This window comes from Heterocephalus glaber, unplaced genomic scaffold (assembly GCF_053883595.1).
Source record: "Heterocephalus glaber isolate CG9 unplaced genomic scaffold, H.glaber_assembly_v1.0 deba00001561, whole genome shotgun sequence".
Taxonomy (NCBI): Eukaryota; Metazoa; Chordata; class Mammalia; order Rodentia; family Bathyergidae; genus Heterocephalus; species Heterocephalus glaber.
The window spans coordinates 4,238,966-4,259,183 of record NW_028258349.1 but is presented as its reverse complement, the minus strand read 5'-3'; the positions used below and the strand labels follow the sequence as shown (position 1 = coordinate 4,259,183).

Sequence of the window (20,218 nt, the reverse complement as noted above, 5' to 3'; positions counted from 1 at the left end):
TTTTTAGAAATTTTACCATTCTTCTTTCATTTGATCATATAGATATTTTTATGTTCCTTAAAAATATTTTTGAAGTTTCACCGATCAGATTCATACACAGCTCCACTTGCTGTGTTAACATAGGTGTGGACTAAGAAAAATACAATTTTAAGTTTCACTTCTAATATCCTCCCAATCATGCTCAAATTTTTTATTCTCACCTGGATCATAAAGCCCATCCAACTAGTACACCTAAGAAAATCTAAAGTAATATTTATGCTGTGTTAAAGTTGATGTTTTGGAGCCAATCAATGTTAAATAGTAATGTTAAATCATAGTTTCCATTATACTTGTACACAGTGAAATTCATGCACATTATTCTTATAACTTAATTCAATTTATTGAACAGGAGACCTTATTCAGGCTAGTAGCCTGTAGTATTTCTCTTTCCATCCTCCTCAAGACTGTTAGTCTTACTCTAAGTTAATAACATTAAAAAAAATCTATCTACCCTAGCACCAATAGTTCAGAGAGCCTAACAGATAGAATAATCAGTAGAGGGGTACAAGGTCTAGAGGATACATTTGAAGCATTTCCAAGAGTAGGCTTATTCATCTAGAATCTAGGAGATGTAAGTAGCCATAAAAGATAAGAGAAAAATGGAGGGAATGCATAAAGGATATGACAAAATACAGATAATGTATTTGAAATTGGTGGTATACAGACATTTCTTTCTTTTAAATAAATGACACAAAAATGAATGAAAGTCAGCACTAGATAAATACACTGCTTATAATTTTTCAATAGAATAGGAAATTCATCCTATTGTTTTCTAAAATTTTTTAAATCCTCATTAACTTTGGTTTACTTAAAACATAATTTGTCTTGATTTTAACCAGAAAAACCATTTCTTCACCAATTCAATGTGCTAGGTGGTCACAAGTATAAATACTCTGCTAGATCTAGGAAAAGAAAGATGATCAAAGGTGATCTTGTCATGGACCTTAGATTCTTGGACAGCCTTTGGGATAAGACCCAATAAAAGGCCCAGTTTTATCTCTTCTCCACATAAGATTAGTCATCTACATTGCAAAATTCTGAGAGATCATATTCTTTCCTGTGAGATACTTGTTGCCCTTCTTCTGCAAATTGGCACTACTTCTGAGATAACTGAGTACATGCTCTAACACATGCTCCCCAGCCTAGCAGATACTCACCTGATAACTTGTCTCTGGGATCTTCTAAAGAGTTGTGCTCATGCCCAAGGTGCATCCAACACTCTGGATATTTGACTGAAAGAAATAGCAGATTATAAATTTGTATTGATACTTATCAAATGTTTCTGAGATGTTTGTCAATGCTCTTTGCAATAATTTTAAAAACTCACCAGTTGTTTATCTCAACTCCATGGAACTATTCTATTTCACTGAACAGTCTGTGAGTTTCCATATTAGAGGGTAGAGAAGTCTTCCAAGGTAGCACTGTTGTTTGACAGGAATTTCCCCTTTAGTAACAAATCTCTATACACCCAGAATAGTATGCCTAAAAACAAGTATACAAAGAAGGAAATGGTGTCTGTCTCAGTCCCCTTATGTCTGAGACCTCAGTAAGGACAAGTAAAGTCACATTAAGTTTCTCCAGATTTTCTTTATCCCAGCCACTGTAAGCAGCTCTTCTTTGGACCAAAAGCAGAAACTCTGGATTGGAGGTTGTTAATAAGGTACCAAATCTCTGCCTCCAAAACTAGGTTTCTGTCTAAATTGCAGTCATTATTCTCAAGTGATCAACAGCAGAAGGCACAATCCAAACATCAGGGTGCCTGGAGAACTCATTACCAAGGCAATTCACTATCCCTCCCTGCTGATGGCCCACAGGGAGGACAACACTAGGGAGAAGAGTTGACTAAGCTAATATCACATCTCTGGGGTGAAAATCTTAACTTTCTTTCTGTCTTAGGGTGGCCCTTGGCCTTGCCTAGGATCTGTTATATTTTCTGTGCATTCCTCTAGTGGCAAGGAAGGGGAGTTTAATGCCTTATAGGGTAACTCTTCATTTAGGAGAGAGGAGAAGGAATGATTTCCAAGAGGGTTTAAGCAGGGATCCCTGTTGCAGGGCACACACAGGAATGACCTTCAGGTACTCTAACATGTGAAGCCAGTTTAATGTCTCTGAGTAGAATCATCAGTTCAATTCCTAAGTTTCATTTGATGAACTTTTATATTCTTAAACTAGTATTTATTCTCTCTCCTCTGCTGACCACATGCCCCTAGCTCAGTCTGACTCCTGATCCTAGCTCTGGGAGGTCATCCTTCAAATACTAAATCTATTAGCCCAGAGAGATTTTCACCTGTATCTATAGCCTCAAAATACGTAAAAGTTGACGACCAACTGTCACATGTATTTACCCCTTTAATCATTTCTTTTCACTGATCTTATATTCCTAATTCAGTTTTGAGCACATTTAGGTACAGTCTTTTTTATACACCTTTTGTTCTCTTGGTGTACCTAGAGCTGTTTCTTCTAAAGAATAATTCCTAATACTTATATATGTTCTTATACGCTGGGACAAAGCTATGTAGTATATATAGTTCAGTCATTTTATCCTAGTGGTAAACCTAAAATACCCTTATTAATGTTATTTTCCTAAGGACCCTGAGATGATTAATCACAAATCTAGGTTAAACCCAGGACATTTATCCTCATAAGTTTTGCTATATCAGTTAGATGCAATATAACCTGAAATTGAGTTTTATCATGTTACTTCTAATTGTAACAAATTATGAATATACCTGAGTATTGGTGAAAAAAGCATTAAACTTGTGATATTCGTGATTTTATGTTATATTTTCCATTAACTTGGTGAATACTTAGAGGAACATTTTTCTTATTTAGTTCCTTCTTATTTGAGAGCGATTATATGATAATGTGACAGTGATAAGAATGATGGTAAGAGTGATAGCAATAATTAACTTGATTTTTGCCTCCCATTATGCCATCTCACAATAACATGGTGGCATGGATCCATCTGTCCGTCTGTCTATCTATCTGTCTATCTATCTATCTATCTATCTATCTATCTATCTATCTATCTAAGTACCACTCTCTCCCTGACAAATGAACAAACTGAGGCCAAGTGACAGAATTAGACTGAGTTCTAACCAAGGATTTTCCCACCCTGCTATTCTTCATATTGTTGTAAAAATGAAGAAGAGAAATAGTTCTCCTCCATTCCTAGAAGAATTATAAAATGACTATAAGATGTGCATTTGTCTAAGGCAATAAATGGTCAAGGAGCCAAGATTCCAGAAGACATGTGCAGATATGTTAGCCTGGCATTCACTTCTTTGCAGTCTCTGTAATGTGTTGTTTGTCCTTCAGAAAGTCTGACTGGACAAATCATCTGTCAGACTCCATATGTTGAAGCACCACATCCTTGAATGGGAAAAAGGGAAATAAATTAGCCCTCCCAAAGATTGAAACTAGCTTCAAATTAGCTTATTCTCTAGTTAGATAAATACAATCCTGTCTCTAGTCAACTACCTGCCAGGAAATAAAATAAAATCTTCACTACAGTAAGATAATATAATGTAGCATCTCACTTTGCTTTGGTAATTTTTTTCATTCAGAACAGGGATAGGGCAACTATAGACATCAGTTCATGAGCCCACCGCCTGGTGGTGTACAGCCTACAAGCCTTACAGTAATTTTTGCGTTTCTAAATGATTGACAACAAACAAAAAGAACAATATTATTTTGTGATGTGAAATATATATGAAATTCAAATTTCCTTAACCAAACATGATTTTGTTGAGCCACAACCACATTTCTTCACTTACATGTTACCTAAGGCTGTTTTCATGCTACTATGACAGAATTCAGTAGATGCAGCAGAGATTATGACACAAAAAACCTAAATTACTTACTTAATGGCCGTGTTGGAGAAAAATTTGAGGACTCTTACAGAGATTTTAGGATGAAACAAGTTTGATGCAGATATACCAGGAGAAATGACCAAAAGGCTAAAATGCAAACAACTAATTAAACACTAAGTAGAAACAGACCCATTAAAACTTTATGGATTTTATAAGATACAAATTTAAGATAACTATAACTGTAGCAGATTTTTCATAAGGTTGAATGACAATCACATTCATATATAAACCCTTCTTTTGAATGTGACCAGAGCTGTGGCTTACCTCTGTCCAATGGAATGTGACAAAGATGATAGATGTCACCACTCACTTCTGAGCTTCCTTCGAAGAAGTAAGCTGCATGTTTTACTTATTTTTAAATATCTATTCATCTATCTAGCTCTCTATCTATCTATCTATCCATCCATCCATCTATCCATCCATTTATCTATTTATCTAATGGTACTGGGCATTGGACCCCAGGCTTTCTCACTGAACTACATCCATAGCTCATTTTTTTATTTTTCATTTGGAGATAGAGTACCGCTAAGTCTCTAAATCTTCAAGCCTGGGCTCAAACTTTGAATCTTCCTGGCTCAGCCTCTTAGAGGTTTGGCATTAGTGTATGCACCAGTACTCCCAGCTGGCTACATTTTTTAAAGAGAGCTTGTAAGATGGCTACATGGCAAAACACATGGGCAATCAGTAGGAACTGAGAAGAGTCACAGTTGACAGCCAGAAAGAGAAAACTATCTCTGTCCCATAACCACAAGGAACTGTATTCTGTCAGCAGCCAGTCTGAAGCACACACAAGAAAAAAGGATGTGACATGCGTAAAAGAATATAAGAAGCACAAAGAATCCTATGTAAAAACCTACTTTCATGTAATTGATAGGAGAGGTAGGGTGTATCAGAAACAATACATGAAGAAATAGCCATGAGCTTCCCAAGCATGAGGAAAACAACAAAATATAGATTCAGTAATCACACTGTTACAGGAAACATAAATACACATACATGAATATGAGATGACCAAAATATATGATGAATGCTTTGTTTTAAAAATGTATTACATTAAAAGACACATTGCCATTAATCTCTCTTAAAATACTCCCCCTCATTTTGAACACACTTACCTCATTATTCTTAGCACTTTCTGAAGCAACTCAGGAAGTCCTCCTTCGGGAGTGTCTTTACGAGGTGTGATTAAAATAGTGAATGCTGCTGCCAAGTGCCATCCAATGGAAAAGGCAGGCTTGTAAAAACATGACATGTCCTCACCCACCTTATTCCCTGAATCTGGCACTGTGCAGCTTCTGGCTCTTCTCCAAAGTCAAAATAACCATGAAAGGTAAAGATTCTGAATGGATTCAGGATACCAAGGTAGTCAGGACAGTGCAACTAAAGACATGAAAGAAGACTTCCAGAACTGTGTCAGAAAGTAGCAAGAAAAAAAGGATAAGCATGTTCAAAACAAGGGGGAGTATTTTGAGGTGGATTAATGGCAATGTGTCTTTTACTGTAATAAGTTTGTTTCTAAAAATTTAAACATTCATTATTTTTTTTATCATATCTCATACAAAATGCATGTAGGTATATCTAGGAAAACAGCTAAAAAGAAAATCTTAAAAACAAAGCTAGAGGAAAGAGATACATTATTTTTATGGAATAACTGTTCTTTTAATAGCAATAATAGAAAATACTAATCAATAGAATGACATCTCCAAAGTGCTGAAAGAAAATAACTGCCAAACTAGAATTCTATACTCAGGAAAAGATGACCTTTAAAAAGGAAAGCAAAATAATAACACTTCAGATAGGTGATGGAGAGAGAGAGAGAGGAGTTTGCTATGTAAAAGGAAAATTGATCTGCAATGGAAACAAAGAAAAATAATAAACATGCACTAAAATAACATGATATAAAATCATAAACAAGTATAATATTTATTTATTGCTCACAAATAATGCTATGCTGTTTTGTGAATTTTTAAATATTTATAGAATTAAAATATACAATGAAGAAAACAAGGGATATAAATTAAGTGGCTTTTTCTACATTCCCTAGAACCTAGCTTCCTTTAACCCTATGAACATGTTTAGAAAATCTATTTGCAAGTCTGTCTGCTAAATCCAATACAGGGGCCCATTCAGAACAAGATTTCTATTGACTGCTTTTTCCCCTTGAGTTGGTCACAATTTTCTGTTTCATATCATGAGGTGATATTTGGTTAAAATCTGAACATGTATTAAGTCTTGACTTTGTTTGCTTTTTCCAAACATCATTGTTGTTTTCCTCTTTTACTTAGTTCCTTCTATGTGAATGCAGAAACTGCTATATGTGGGTGCTTATGTCTTCCAGATGATGAAGAGGAAGAGGAGGAGGAGGAGCTGGCAGGCTTCCCAGGGTTTTCCCTGTGACTTCATAGCTTAGCATTTAGTCAATGGTTTGGACTGATATTGTGCACAGAGTCTAAAAGTCTCCATATCCTACTGATCTACTTACATGCATTCCAAGTTCCAGCCACTTTTCACTTTTAGTTGGGCTCTTGCAGTTCTGCTGTGTGCACTCATTGTTTCTGGGCTGCCAGCAGTGTGTGACATTCTTAGCCCATCCATGACTCAGACTTTCAGGATCTTCCAGTGACATTTATATCTTATCTGCTGCTTTCCCAAAATCAATACCTCACATCAGAATGACACAGTTGTGAGTTTTTGCCATCCATCCCCAAATGAGTTGCCACACAGACCCAGCAAATCTACAGGTTCTCATTCAACTTCCACGGCAAACATAGACTGACCCTTCTGACACCCAAGCTACTATTTTACACAGCCAACTCCAAGCAGTTAGACTACAGCTCCTACCCTGAACTGTATGGGCAAAGAGGAGAAAATTTCCCAAACAAAACAGCTACAGATTGCTTTGCTCATCTAACTTGAAGCTCTAGCTAATTTTTTGAGCATAAATATTTCTTAGTTTGTTATTTGTCTTTGGTCAGTTTTCAGCATTGTGAAGTAGCTGTTTATGATTCAACAACTAGTTGATACTATAGTTGTTTATAATTCAATGTTATACTTTTGTGTGTATGGAAGTTGCTACTCTTTTCCTGTCACCATTTTAGGTTCTAACTACTCTACTTTCATTGTCTCTCAATTTAGACCTAATATCAAACTCCAGAAATTCCTAATTCATAGCATTTGTAACCTGAAAAACATTTGTAACCTTGGATTCTAACTTTGTGAGACTGACAAAGAAGAAACACAATGTTCAGATATGCAACCTGTTTTGATTGGTGTGCTTAAACAGTGATTCTAGGATTAGTGTATCTATTCAAGAAGATTGGAGTAGCTCTTATAATTTGCTCAGTTGATTAACCAAAATACAGACTCACTGGTAGAAAACTTATAATAGTGACTCTTCCTGACAGAATATATTTGCATATATGAAGTATTTCTATTCAGTGGCTCCCTACTTTAAACAAGGTGAATAAGATCTCAGTGAGTCAAGAACCAAGTGGCACCACATACTGTACCTATCAAATGTAAAGAGAATATGGGGTTAATGAAATGGATAGCATATGTAGTCAGAATTTTTGCTTAAAGAGCTCTTTGCTGCTATCTAATTGATCATGATATTCTTAAGACTGGAATAGAGTGGAAAATGGATTTCTATAGTTGTAATCACATCCTTTTAAAACCTCTAGGATTGGTAAACATAATCCTGACTGGATTTACCATGATAATCATGGCCTCTCATCCAATACTCAAAATAAAGCCAATTCTTAGCCTAAAACTCTTTGAATGGCCATACCCCCTTATGGATACATCCTATGATATTGACACAAATATATATTATAAATCTCGTTTCCAGCTTTCTCTAAAGAAACTCGCATCTGGTCCCACCATACCATCACCCCCAGTGCAGAGGAGCAGAGGTCCCCAGCACAAAGCAGCTGAGCCTTTCAGGCTGCTGTACCACTGCCACCTGCAAAGAAGAGCACAGCCCCACCCAGTGCTAAGAAGGTGAGTCTTTTGGCCCAACATACCATCACCCCCAGAACAGAGGAGCAGAGGCCCCCAGTGCCAAGGAGGTGACACAGGTAAACAAGTCTCAAAACCAGACTTCTAGATCATGTAAAGCAACCCCAAAGGGAAACAAGATGGAACAATCTGATATTCAACAACCTGGACTCCTTGAACTGGCAAGAAAAGAGGATATGGAAAAAATGAAATCAGAAATAATTTCTCAGATATCAGCAGAGACAGTGCCCATAGAGCAAGACATGATGAATAAATCTATGGAGGACACAAATAAAAAAAAGTAGAGGAGCTGAGGAATATGATGGTATCCCAAAATAGGAAACAAATGGAATCCATAAAACAGATGCAAACAGATTTCCAGGAGATTAAAACTCCATTGAAAGTTTATGCAGCAGAATGAGCCAATATGAGGACAGAATTTCAGATATAGAAGATGATATTGCCATTAGTGACCAAGAAAAGAAAATTTTCTTTAAAATAGTAAGGGAACATGAGAAATCAATCCAGAAACTGCTAAATGATGCAAAGAATAACATAAGACTTACCAGAGTCAATGAAGAAATAGGAGAGAGTGCAGACAACATAAAACAACTGTTCACAGGAGTGATGGCAGAAATTTTCCCAAGTAGGGGAAAAGAACTTCACATACAGATAAGGGAGGCACATAGGATTCCAACTAGCCTTGATAAAAAAAAATCTACACATAGGCATATAATAGTTAAGATTCCAGAAACCCAACAGAAGCACAAAATTCTACAAGTAGTTAGAGAAAAGAAACAAATCACATACAAAGGAAAGCCCATCAGAACCATAGCAGACTTCTCCACACAAACCCTCAAGGCAAGAAGAGCTTGGAGTGATGTATTTCAAGGCCTAAAGGAAAACAGCCTCCAACACAGATTGATGTAGCCTGCAAAACTATCTTTCAAAATTGATAGAGAAATAAGACACTTTCATGACAAAGAGCCTCAAGAACTTCATGAATACCAATCCAGCACTCCAAAACATTTTAGACAATATCCTAGGAAATGGTAATGATCACAATCCCAGGAAGCCCAGCAGAATGAATCCATCAGGCATGACAAGAAATTAAACACAAAGGGGGAGAACCCAAAAAAAGAAAAAGTCATGACAATGATGTCAATATGTATCAGTTATACACATCAATGTTAATGGTCTCAATTCACCAGTCAAAAGAAATAGACTGGAAGAATGGATTAAGAAGCAAGATCCAACAATATGCTGCAAACAAGAAAGACACTTAATTCAAAAACAAACTCATAGGCTGAGAGTTAAAGGGTGGAAAACAATATTCCATGCAACAGGAACCCGAAAAAAAGGCAGCAGTAGCTATCCTCTTTGCAGATAAAGTGGATTTCAGACCAACACTGATTAAGAGAGACAAAGAAGGAAACTGCATCCTTGTAAAGGGAACATTCCAAGAGGAATAGATGACAATTGTAAACATATGTGTACAAAACACTAGTGCACGCAACTATATAAAACAAATACTAATGGACATGAAAATCATATAAGCACTAATACAATAGTAGTGGGGGACCTCAATACCCCACTGTCACAAATAGATAGATCAACTAAATAAAAAATAAGCAACGAAATACTAGAACTCAATTGAACTCTTGAAAAAATGAACTCAACAGATGTTTACAGAGTGTTCCACCCCACAAAATCAAAATACACATTCTTTGCAGCTCCACAGGGGTCATTCTCCAAAATAGAACACATACTCACTCATAGCACATGTTTAAGTATGTGGAAAGGAATTGAAGTTATCCCCTGTATATTATCAGAACATAGTGCTATGAAATTGGAGATCAATAGCAAAAGAAACCAAAAGAATATCATAAACACATGGAAATTGAACAACACACTTCTGAATAACCAATGAGTCACAGAGGAAATTGAAGAAGAAATCAGAAAGTTCCTTCAATTAAATGACAATGAAATACAATATATCAGAATATATGGGACACAATGAAAACAGTCTTATGAGGAAAATTCATAGCAGTGAATACTCATATTAGGAAAACAGAGTGAGCCAAATTAAACAACCTAATGCTAAACCTCAAGCTTCTAGAAAAAGAAGAGCAGGACAGACCTACAGCTCATACAAGGAAGAAAAATATAAAGATCAAACCAAAAATCAATGCAATGGAGACTAAGAGAATGATACAAAAAAATCAATGAAATCAAGGGTTGGTTCTTCAAAAGAATAAACAAAATTGACAAACCCTTAGCCAACCTTATCAGAAAAAGGAAAGAAAAGCCCAAATCTATGCAATTAGGAATGAAAAGGGTGAAATTACAACAGACCCAGCAGAAATCTAGACGATCATCAGTACCTACTTCAAGAATCTATATGCCAATAAGATGAAAAACACAGAAGAAATGGACAGATTCCTAGATACATATGAATTACCAAAGTTGAATGAAGAAGACCTAAAAATTCTAAATGACCAAATATCAATCAATGAAATTGAAAACGTAATTAAAAACTTACAAACTTAGAAAAGCCCAGGTCCTGATGGCTTCACTGTTGAATTCTACAAGACATTTAGAGAGGAACTACTACCTTTAATTTAAACTCTTCAATGAAATTGAAAAGGAAGTAATACTCCCAAATTCATTCCCAGAAGCAAGCATCACCTTGATTCCCAAAGCAGAGAAAGACCCAATTGAAAAGGAGAACTACAGGCCAATCTCACTAATGAACACAGATGCAAAATCCTTAATAAGATACTGGCAAATAGAATGCAGAACATCATCAAGAAGATCACATACCCTGACCAAGAGGGATTCATCACAGGAATGCAGGGATTGTTCAACATACACAAATCAATCAATGTAATACACTATATCAATAGAGCCAAGGACAAAAACCATATGATCATCTCAATAGATGCAGAAAAATCAATTGACAAAATCCAACATGCATTTATGATAAAAACCCTAGAAAAAATTGGAATAGACAGCTTCCGCCTCAATCTGATAAAAACTATTTATGAAAAACCAACAACCAATGTCATACTAAATGGTCAAAAACTGAAATCCTTATCACTAAAATCAGGAAAAAGACAAGGATGTCCACTATCACCACTCCTGTTCAATTCAGTTTTGGAAACATTAGCCAAGGCAAGTAGACAAGAGGAAGAAATAAAAGGAATAAAGATAGGAAATGAAGAAGTCAAATTGTCATTATTTGCAGATGACATGATACTCTACATCAAGGACCCCAAGAACTCTCCACCAAAAGTCTTCTAGAGGTAATAAGCAAATTCAGTAAAGTAGCTGGTTACAAGATCAACACACAAAAATCAACAGCTTCCCTCTACATGAACAACAGACTCACTGAGAGAGAAATAGGGCAAATAATTCCTTTCACAATAGCATCCAAAAAACTGAAATACTTAGGAATCAACCTAACAAAAGAAATCAAAGACCTCTTCTCTGAAAACTATAGCACTCTGAAAGGAGAGATTGAAGATGATATCAGAAAATGGAAAAACATTCCCTTCTCCTTGGTAGGAAGGATCAACAGCCATATGAAAATGGTCATACTTCCAAAACTGCTATGTAGAGTCAATGCAATCCCAATTGAAATCCCAGCAACATACTTCATGGACCTCGAGAAAACAATCCAAAACTTAATTTGGAACAAGAAGAGACTCAGAATAGCAAAAGCAATTCTAGGCAACAGAGATATGACAGAGGGTATCACAATCCCCAACTTGAAACTATACTACAAAGCTACTGTGTGACAAAAACAGCATGGTACTGGCAAAGAAACAGACCTGAGGACCAGTGGAACAGATTAGAAGATGCAGAAACAACGCCATTCACACTCAGCCATCTCATCTTTGACAAAGGAGCCAAACACCCTCACTGGAGGAAAGATAGCCTCTTTAATAAATGGTGCTGGAAAAATTGGGTTTCAACTTGTCAAAGATTAAAACTAGACCTATATCTGTCACCATGCACTAAACTAAAATCAAAATGGATTAAAGATCTAAATATTAAAACAGAAACGCTGAATCAGCTGGAACGGAGGTTAAGTAGAACTCTTGAAGACACTGGTGTAGGAAAAGATTTTATGAACAAAACCTCAGTTGCCTGTGAACTAGCACAATCAATCAACAAGTGAGATCTCTTTTTACTAAAAAGCTTCTGCTCAGCAAGAGAAACCACCAGCAGTGTGAAGAGACAACCCACAATGTGGGAAAAAATCTTCACCTGCTCTTCCTCAGACAAAGGTGTACTATCTCAAATCTATAAAGAACTTAAAAGAATCAGATCTCCCAAATTTGAAGATCCAATCCAAAAATCCGCATCTGAAATGAACAGACATTTCTCAGACAAAGAAGTAGAAATAGCAAATAAACACATGAAAAAATGTTCAACATCACTGGTCATTCGAGAGATGCAAATGAAAACAATGCTGAGATTCCACCTCACTCCAAAAAGAATGGCTGCTACCATGAAATCAACCAATGACAAATGTTGGCAGGGCTGTAGGGAAAGAGGAACGCTGGTCCACTGCTAGTGGGAGGTAGACTGGTGCAACCACTGTGGAAATCAGTATGGAGATACCTCAAAGAACTCAGACTGGAAGTCCCATTTGACCCAGCTATTCCCCTGCTGGAGATCTTCCCCAAAGAATTAAAAGAATCATACCACAGTGATATATGAGCACCCATGTTCATAGCAGCACAATTTGTAATAGCTAAAACTTGGAAGCAGGCCAAATGTCCATCAACTGGAGACTGGATAAAGAAAAATGTGGTTTTTTATAAAATGGAGCACTACTCCACCATAAGAATGAGAAATTAGAGACATTTATTGCTAATTGGATGCACATTGAGGTGATATTCTTAAGTGAAATAAATAGGACACATGTGTAAATACCGAATAATTTCTCTGGTGTGAGAAACTGAAAGTTAAATAAGGACTAAAAGGTATAATGATAATGTGAAATAGGAAGAAAAGGGGGAAAGGGGAAGGGGAAGTGGGAGAGGTAGGGGAAAGGAAAGAAGGGAATGGAATTAATATGAGAAAATGAAAAAATGGAAACAAAGTCTTTGTAAATAGGGAGGGATGGAGGGGTAGAAGGGAGGGCAGGGGAAGAGGGAAAATAAGAACCAAGAGAGATTATGTAAAGGTGCAAATTTCCAATGATGAATGTCGTTATATTGTATACCTAAAATGTACCAATAAATATTGTTTTTTTTAAAACAACATCGTAGAGAGTTTAGAAATAGCTTGGGAACTGAGAAACCAGTTAGCAGAATATTGTCTTGATTCAGATTATAAGTCCTAAGTCGGTGCCTTAGGGGAAGGGAATTCAAATTTGAAATCAGTACTTATTTTCACCATATCTAGAGATGTAAAGAGGAAATACAGTTATGTTTCTAGACTAAAGATATGGTTGACAAATATTTTAAAATTAAAAATAATTCCCAATACTTTTATAAATTTTATTTTATATTTTAACAAAAGTTTATTTCCTCAAACAGCCATTGGGTTAGTTTTTGACCACTGACTATAATTTGCTAACTTCTGGTCTAGATAAGAGCTATGAAAAAAAAAGCATGAAGCTAGAGATAAATTATTATGGACTCATGGACTGGTATGGGCAAGAGGCAGAAGACCTCAGTGGCCTCTTAAACGTTTATAAAAATTGAACATGATTTGTGTAATGCTTGGTAGAATGGAGTATTTGAGCAAATCTGTCAAGAGTAAAATTAGGATCTTTAAGATACATTTAATTACTAAATGATAATAATAACAGTGGTACCTCAGTTCACAAACTTAATTTGTTCCATGATTCTGGAGAAGATGGCCACATTCATGTTAGTGCAGGGAAGATGTTCACAGTCATGTTCCTCAATAAAGGCAGAGTTTGTGTATGGAAGCAAAATTTTCCAGAATGAATCCTGCTCTTTCCAAACTAAATTGTTCATGAACAGAAGCATCCATGAACTAAGGCATTGCTGTACTGATCAGTATTTTATAGTATAACTCTATAAAAAGGTATTTTTTCCATCTGTAGTTTGAAGGTAAAGAAACTGAGGAACAGAGAGGTTAAATAAATTACCTGATGTTTAACAGCTAATAAATAGATAATTTGGAAATGAACTAGCCCAGCTCCTGTCTTTATAAACTTCCAATTTGTGTGTCAGAAAGCTCAAATTTCCTCCAAATTTACAGTGATAGTCTTAGAAACTTAATGTAAAAAATTTGATGATACTCTTGGATAAAGCTAATACAGATAAAGAAATGACACCTGCTTCACATCTGGTGTGGAATAACATCCTTTAATTTTTGATTCCTTTTTTTCTCTTGATTCATTTATTTATTTGAAAAACAAAAGTTATATATATAGATATGCTTACCATATACAACTTATTTTAGAATATGTATAAAGTGTGGATTGGTTAAATCAACTTAATTAACATATGTATAACCTCATTACTTCTCATTTTTTCATGGTAGGAACATAAAATTTTCTCATTCATCAATTTTCCCAAATATATTATCAATCATTATAATCACCATGACCTAGTGAGTATCTGAAAAAAATATGGGAGGCTATAGTTCCACTTGAAGACCCAAGGCTCAAGGCCAAATATTGCAAAAGTAAAAAACTCAGTAGATAGATGATGCATTAGATAAAAAGATACATAGGTATTTAGAAAGATAAAAATAAGTAAGTGGCTATTGATTTATTTAGTATAAAGAAAAAGATGGGCCATGGAGTCTTCTTAACAGAGAAGACTCAGGTTGTGGAACCCCAAGACATGACCTCACTTCCTTGGCAACATCTCCAAACAGAACTTGGAACCCTTGCTAAAGAGCATCACAATCTAGTACAGCCATCTCCCAAGCTCACTTGGCCAGAGATGGTCAACAGCGAACATACTGAGCTGCTTCTCCACTTCGAGAGGCTGCAGCCTCAGGACCCTAGGCAGAGAAAGTATCTGGGAAAGATTGAGAAGATGGCTGACTCCATCCAGACACCACAGGCCATGCTGTAGCAGCCGCATGCCTGTCACAGACACCCCAGGGACGGTCTCCTTGGGAGTGACCGATAGTGACCTACCAAAATCAAGGTACCCCAGTGAAGTCTCCCTAAGCCCAAATACTAACAGCACAGAAACTGGGAAAAGCATGGGGCAAGTATCACCAGGCCCGAAAACACCCAGTAGCTCTGGACAGGTCTCCCCAGAGCTGGGCACAGAAAACCTAGAGAGTCAAAGTCTAGGGAGGGGAGACCGAAGTCACAGCCCACAGCACCCAAGAGACACTGAGAAGCCTTGTATACATCCATCCAGGCCTGGCCACCACTATTGGAAACAACTTCACAGAGAGCCTTGCAGAATTCCGGCCAGTGTGGTCCTTGCAGGCAGTCAGGCTGCTCTTGTTCTCTGAGCCCTGCCTGCCCACTTCCCTGGGCAGCCAACCCGTCTATGGTCCCTTCTTCTCAGGCACCTCCACCACTCACACTTCTACTCAATCGGCCCTGATTTTGGGAAGAGACATCATGACAAGGTCTCTTGAGAATTCCATCCCCTTTGAGGGCCTGTGTGATAAAGATTGAGATGTGTGCTGTTTGGACAAAAACCAGCTTTTCACCACACCCTGGGTAGAGGAGGAAGGAGACCCTTATACTGTGTTACCTCAGTTGGAGTTAGAAGACGCCATTAGGCTTTCTGAGCTAAAGAAAGATTCTGAGCTCTTAATTCATGCATCACCTTGTATACCAGAGCATCCTAAAGTGCCTTGTCCAGGAGAAGAGAAATCCATCCACTACAGAGCTGCAGACTGCTGGAGAAAGCTGTATTGTGCAAATGGCCATGCTTTTCAGGCCAAATGCTTCAGCAGGAGAGCTCTCTGTGCTGTCTAGACAGACCATGAAGGGGGACCAACTATAAACTCTCAGTTCAAAAGAAGTGCCACAAACTTGTCACAATTGAATGTGGGCAGCATTCCTTGCCATCAGAGACCATGGTGCCAGTGGATCCATCATCCATGGCTTCAGGCCCTGCACACACAGTGATCCCACATAACCTTTCAACTCATGAGGCTTTAGAACAAGTTGATGAAGAGAATGAGATCATGAACAACAGGGAAAGTAGCAAAGCTTCATCTGATTTAGGTCTTCAGGACTTTGATTTGCTTCGTGTGATAGGCAGAGGAAGTTATGGGAAGTACTGTTAGTCCAACTGAAAAATCAGATCATATGTATGCAATGAAAGCAGTGAAAAAAGAGCATGTCAACATTGATCGGGTACAGAGAAGCATGTTTTGGAGCAGGCATCTAATTGTCCTTTTCTTGTTGGACTGCATTCTTGCTTCCAGACAGAAAGCAGACTGTTCCTTGTTCTAGACTGTAAATGGCAGAGATGTTTCATTTGCAGCAACAAAGAATACTTCCTGAAGAACATGCCAGATTTTACTCTGCAGAAATCAGTTTAGCATTCAACTGTCTTCATCAGTGAGGGATACTTTAGAGAAATTTGAAATTAGAAAATGTATTACTGGACTCAGAAGGGGACATTAAACTTACTGACTATTGCGTGTGTAAGGAAGGCTTACAGCCAGGAGATATGACCAGAACTTTCTGTGGCACTCCTAATTACCTGGCTTCAGAAGGTACAAGAGGAGAAGATTATGGTTTTGGTGTGGACTGGTGGAATCTTGGAGTACTGATGTATGTGATGATGATCAGAGAGTCTCCATTCCATCTTGATGAAAGCTTTGATAACCCTTATTAAAACTCAGTCAATTGTCTCTTGCAAGTAATTTTGGAAAGAGACATTTTCATACCTCATTGTTTGTTTGTAAAAACTGCAAGTGTCCTGGAGAGTTTTCTGAACAGAGACCCAAAGGAAAGATTGGATTGTCATCCTCAAAGGGGCTTTGATGATGTTCAGAAGCATTCATTCTTTCGAAATATTGACTGGGACATGATGGAGTGAAAGAAGGTGGTACTTCCCTTTAAACCAAATATTTCCGGGGGATTTGGTTTGGACAACTTTGATCTTCAATTTACTAATGAGCCTGTCTGGCTCACCCCAGATGATAATGACATTGTGAGGAAGATTGATGGATATGAATTTTCAGGTTTTGAGTATATCAATCGCCTATCCATGTATGAAGAAGAATAGGTCTGATCCTCATTTTTCAAGTATGCATTCTGCTTATGTTGCCATTTAATGCTTGGAAAAACTTGTTACCAGCCTGGATAGAATTAACCATTTCATAATTGTCTGGAGGCTAATTTTAATTTATGTTTTGAAGTTATATTTAGAAGTAATACTTGATTCTTATGGTCTATAATAGAGAATATTGAGTTTTTGGTTGATAGAGTTGCTTTTTGTCATTTGACTTAAATAAAATGAGGCATTTGCTTGTTAACCAACCTTGTAAACACATTCCATTTGTTGATTGGAGACAGAATGCCTAACATTTTTTCTTGCTATTTACCATACAGAAAAATAATTTGTCTTTTAAGTAGAATGTCTTAACTATGCTTGTTTTTTTCCAAACCACATTATCTGTACTTTAAGGCCCTAGTTTATGTAGTTATTAAGGAAATCCAAAAAATAAAAACAATTTTGAATACATCTGTAAAAAACACATATATTATAGTTCTAAATCCTTAAGTTTTTTCTTTAGTAGGATAACACATGAAATAGATAGTAGAATTCATTTTAGGAGCATAATGCTACTATTTTTATTATAATTAGTAGTTAGCAATTTATTTAAATAGTTTACAGATGCAGCATTCTTCTTTTTATTTTAGTATCATTTTTGGCAAAGGACTTCTAAAGTAACTGTGATAGCTAAATGTTACAAGGTTACAGTCTTAGTAAATTTTAATTTTAGGTAAGCTATGTAAGTTTTAAATTTAGAATGATTTAAATTTTGTAGACATTTAATAAATTATCTCTGTCTTTTTTTGGAAGCCCCATTTCATTAGAAATGTAACTTTTCCAAAGCTTGTAGTCATATATTGTCTTTTCTTTAAATAACTAAATTTGAAAATAATGAAAACCTCAAAATAAAATGTTTATGTACATTCATATGTTTATTTGAAATGTATTTCTGTTTCTCTTAATGCCTGGAACTTGCTTTAAAACAAAAAGCAGTATAGACATCATAAACTTAGAGAGAATCCTGACATGTCAGAAATAGGTTTATATCCATGATGTTTCTTTTAAGTGTTGCCCTTTCCCATATGCCATTTCAGAATCACATAGGGAGTTATTTATAATGTATATTGCTGGGCCCACATTAGAAGTATCTTGGGCCTTTGGATCTCATCTTCAAAAACAAGATCTATATTCATGGTAAAATATTTTAAGATGGTGTAAGCTGCCAGTTACAACCTTATGAATGTTGTTGAACAGCTTTCAAATGAATGACTTCATTAGATATACTCCCAGTTCTCAACAAACTCTTAGTAGTTTTCTACCAATGATGTACAAATGGTGACCACTTGTCTTTCATGAAGTTTTAACTTTTATTCAGGGTGGTCTTTTACTTTTAATTTTTTTAAGTAGTGAGATTTACTAGTATATTTTATGCAGAATTGTATTACAAATAAGTTTTTAATATTATCACATTTTTTGCAGTCCTTAAGTGTCATGCTAGTTCTTTTCATATGATATAGACATTCTGTCAAAATATTTACCAGAGGAATAAGGCAGTTTATAGTCAGAATGGCTGGCATTTTGGTGTTTAGGGAAATAATTTACTTTGTATAAACCTGTGGTCAGATCATTTTATGTATATGAAGCCTCAATTAAATATCAAGTACTATACTAGTTCAGTGGTGGTACATTTACTTTATAAGTTTCTTTTGATTGTTGTCATATAGAATACTGCCTTGGTCATCATAACGTAATCTGTATTTGGGTACCTTCTTTTTATGTTAAATATCTTTAAATAAAACATAAAAAATAAATATTCAAATCAATAAGTGTAATACACTATATCAATAGAGCCAAGGACAAAAAATATATGATCATCTCAATAGATGCAGAAAAAGCATTTGACAAAATCCAACACACATGTATGATAAAAACCTTATAAAAGTTGGAATATACAGTCTCTACCTCAATCTAATAAAAGCCATCTGTGAAAAACCAACAGCCAATATCATACTAAATGGTCAAAAACTGAAATTCTTCACACTAAAATCAGGAACAAGACAAGGATGTCCACTATCACCACTCTTGTTCAATATAGTTTTGGAAACATTAGCCATGGCAATTATACAAGAGAAAGAAATAAAAGGAATAAAGATAGGAAATGAAGAAGTCAAATTGTCATTATTTGCAGATGACATGATACTCTATATCAAGGACCCCAAGAATTCCACCAAAAGTCTTCTAGAGGTAATAAGAAAATTCAGTAAAGTAGCTGGATACAAGATCGACACACAAAAGTCAACAGCTTTCCTCTACACAAACAACAGACTCACTGAGAGAGAAATAAGGCAAACAGTTCCTTTCACAATAGCATTCAAAAAACTGAAATACCTAGGAATCAACCTAACAAAAGAAATCAAAGACCTCTTCTCTGAAAACTATAGCACTCTGAAAGGAGAGATTGAAGATGATATCAGAAAGTGGAAAGACATTCCTTGCTCCTGGGTAGGAAGAATCAACAGCCATATGAAAATGGCCATACTTCCAAAACTGCTATGTAGAGTCAATGCAATCCCAATTGAAATCCCAGCAGCATACTTCACTGACCCTGAGAAAATAATCCAAAAATTCATTTGGAACAAGAAGAGACCCAGAATAGCAAAAGCAATTCCAGGTAACACAGACATGGCATGGGGTATCACAACCCCCAACTTGAAACTATACTACAAAGCTACTGTGATAAAAACAGTATGGTACTGGCAAAGAAACAGACCTGAGGATCAGTGGAACTGATTAGAAGATGCAGAAACAACTCTAGACACACTCACCCATCTCATCTTCGATAAAGGAGCCAAACACCCTCACTGGAGGAAAGATAACCTCTTTAATAAATGATGCTGGAAAAACTGGGTTTCAACTTGCCAAAGATTAAAACTAGATTTATATCTCTTGCCATCCACTAAACTAAAATCAAAATGGATTAAAGATCTAAATATTAAAACAGAAACACTGAACCAGCTGGAACAGAGGTTAGGTAAAACTCTTGAAGACATCAGTGTAGGAAAAGACTTTATAAACAGAACAGTTGCTTGTGAACTAGCACAAGCAATCAACAAG

The 20,218-nt window shown here is 36.2% G+C and overlaps 1 protein-coding gene across 13 annotated transcripts in view; it reads right to left on the bottom strand.

Moving 5' to 3' along the window:
* LOC101704620 (olfactory receptor 10J3-like) overlaps positions 1 to 20,218 on the bottom strand; it is a 475,677-nt gene that overhangs the window by 9,687 nt on the left and 445,772 nt on the right. For 12 of the 13 annotated variants that reach the window (XM_087190972.1, XM_087190974.1, XM_087190971.1 and 9 more), the window contains 2 exons: positions 1,367 to 1,521; positions 1,197 to 1,271 (listed from right to left, as the gene is read on the bottom strand). The gene's annotated coding sequence lies outside the window, so the exon portion shown is untranslated. The remainder of the gene's footprint in view (positions 1 to 1,196; positions 1,272 to 1,366; positions 1,522 to 20,218) is intronic. The other variant, XM_087190983.1, reaches the window with a different exon arrangement.